The following is a 3,414-nucleotide window of genomic DNA, read 5'->3' as shown; positions in this document are numbered from 1 at the left end:
GAAATTATTACTTGCGACATTATCTGGGAAAATATATCGATGGGTATTTTATCTCTAGGTAAATCCTCAGGTATATGGACATATATATACATATATTTTAAATCCATAGAAAAATTCCTAGGTAATTTATCTTACGGATTTACGTAGAGATATTTTCGTAGAAATTTATGTAATGAATAGTATTACCTAGGAAATTATTTGCGAATTTTGTGCTGCGAATTTTATTGGAGATTTATTCTTAGGGATTTATCTGTGAAATTATTACTTACGACATTACCTGGGGAAATATATCAACAGATATTTTATCTCTAGGTAAATCGGCAGGTATATGAACAAATATATATATTTTTTAAATCCATAGAAAAATCCCCACGTAATTTGTCCTACGGATTTACTTAGAGATATTTTGGTAGAAATTTATGTAATGGATTTTATTACCTGAGAAATTATTTGAGGATTTTGTGCTGCGAATTTTGTTGGGGATTTATTCTTGGGGATCTACCTGTGAAATTATTACTTGCGATATTTTCTGGGGAAATATATCGGTGGGTATTTTATCTCTAGGTAAATCCGCAGGTATATGGACAAATATATATATATATATATATTAAATTCATATAAAAAATTTTGAGGTAAAATAATCTTGATTTTATATAATTTCTTTTATAGTGTAAGCAGGGGCGCGGAGTCAGATAGGATCATGGGGTTAATCCGAATTCTCTTTAGTGAAAAATTACATAATCGCTATTTTACATTTGATCCTAATGTACCCATAGAATGCTATGTATTCTCCACTTTTGAATCTCGCAAAGAGAAAATATTTTTTCCTCTGACTTAGGTAAATGATGGATTTATAAATAATTTAATTAAAATTTTTCATTTTATATTATTGACAAGCTTTTACAGTCGCATAAATATCAGACTTGTCATATTTTAAAATATTATTTTTTCTTAACTTTATGCTTAATAAACTTAAATCGTATAAATTGAACAGTGGAAGTATGTTATTTTGCTTCAAATTACTACGCTAATTAAACTAAATATACATTATTTTTAGGGGAAAAGATCAAGTGAATAAAACGATTTATTTTTTAAGCCTCTTTATTTCATTTACGAATTAATTATACTATCAATTATTTTACTTTGTGGCAAAACTATTAATCGATGAATCTTCTAATTTATGTGATATTTTTTTGCTTTTAATGATCAAACTATACGAATTTTGGAAAATAATTTAAAATACAGGTATATTTTTATAATCATTGACATGACACAAATGACAATTTATGATATTTTTTTTGGATAAAATTTGAATATACTAATTATAATTTTAAAATATTGAAGATAGACCAAATTAAGTGAATGTCATATAAATTGAAACAAAAGAAATATTGTATACTCATTCAAATCATATATCATATAAATATACAAAATTCAAAAGAAATTATAATTTGAAACAAAAGATATTTTTCGGATAAAATTTGAATATACTAATTATAATTTTTAACTGAATGTCATATAAATTGAAACAAAAGAAATATCGTATACTCATTAAAATCATATATCATATATCATTAGGGGTGAACATCTTGTTTGTTTGATTTGCTTGTTTAATATCGGTTTATTTTTTCAATTTTTGGAATGACGAAAATACAGCCGTAATCAAACCAAAATAAATTTGATTTGATTCAATTTCTATAAATTCAGTTCAGTTATTTCAAATTTTTATTTCGATTTTGAAGATTAAAGTAGTGAGTCTTTTTTTGTCATGACAGACATTTAAAATTTGTGATTTTTTTTTAAAATTATATTTGCGATTTTTATTTCGAATTCTTTGATGTGTGTCAATTGAGTTTAACTTGACTCAATCAAAATCTTCAATTAAATTTATTTAACTCAATATCTAATCCCAATTTGACTCATCTCCTCAAGTCTAATCTCAATCGCTCATTATATTTGATCAGCGGCTAATATTAAATCAATTTTCACTAATATTTTTCTTGAAATTGGAAAGTTTCAGACTATTTTTCTTGAACCGAGCGTATATTGGAAATAACCTATCTACCTTAGCAGTAAGGTCTGGATACACTGTACCCTCCACGGATGTCAATCTGTGGGAATAGATCGGGTTACTTATGTTGACATCCAATTTTGACCTTAGGCTGTTATTTTAGCAAAATTATTAATTTTAAATGTTGATATTTTCTATGCATTATTTTGATATCAAATAAATATTAACGTATCGCAATCATGATTTCAAAATATACAATTTATTTTTAGATTATTATTTTTTATACTATGTAATATTTTAAATAATTTTGCTAATATTTATTAAATCATTTTCGCAACTATACATGCCCATAATTTACAAACATTGTCTATTATTATTATTATTATTAAAAACTCTTATAACTATGGATATGAGAGAAGTTAGTACTAAAAGTACAAAACTCGAAGAGGTAGATTTACCTCAAGATATGGATCTACTGAATAAATGGACAATTCCAAAAGTTGAATTAAAAACCATATATGAATATGGATTTTTTGATAAAATAAAACATAAACAAATTATTAAAATAACTGAACAATCTCTTGCTTTAAATGCTGATGAGCAGACTCTTCAACTTCTAAATAAGCGTGATATTGATATTTTTAAACGCAATTATAATTATATGCATATTCGCTTAGTACAAATTGCCTTTCGGCCTCTAACTCTAAAGGGTCTTCCCGAAACTTTTTTAGCAGCTTTGCGTGATGCTAGAAACTTGAATTTTCGAAAATCCTTAATGGGATCTATTGAATCTACTCTTGCATATGGTCCTGTATATTTTAATACTCAGCCAAATTTACAATTATCTTTGACTGATGTAAATATTCTTCACGCTTTAACATTAAATGTTAAAACTCATGGATATGATTATGTCCCTGGATCTGAACTTATAGGATTATCTTACCGCATATATTATTGATTATTATCAACTCTAAATCTTCGATGTAAGTTGATTGATGATACTTCTGATTGCACTATGCTTATTGAAACAAATTTTATAAAATCTAGAGTTACTACCCGAAGACCTATTCGATGGGATGAAATAGATTTTTCCCAAACTTGGATTTTAAATTCAGTCGCTTCCCCAAAACAATTGGCGGAGGACGTGACTAATTCAAAGTTAACTCAAGTAACTCAAAACTTTGATGGGCGAATTTGTTTACAATTTGATAGCAATCCTCCTATCTATAGAAATTCTTTCTCAATACTACGAAGACTTCCTTCTATTCATCATATATCTCCTATAGAACCTCAGTATGGTCCAGCTAGGAATCAAACGGCATCTTTGCATACTATTAATTCTGCAGATTCGCATATTACACCTTTAGGTGTAATATGCGAATCTGCAGAATTAATAGTATGCA

This window comes from Capsicum annuum, chromosome 6, assembly GCF_002878395.1.
Source record: "Capsicum annuum cultivar UCD-10X-F1 chromosome 6, UCD10Xv1.1, whole genome shotgun sequence".
NCBI classification, from domain to species: domain Eukaryota; kingdom Viridiplantae; phylum Streptophyta; class Magnoliopsida; order Solanales; family Solanaceae; genus Capsicum; species Capsicum annuum.
The sequence above is the reverse complement of the archived record's forward strand: the minus strand, read 5'-3'. Positions refer to the sequence as shown.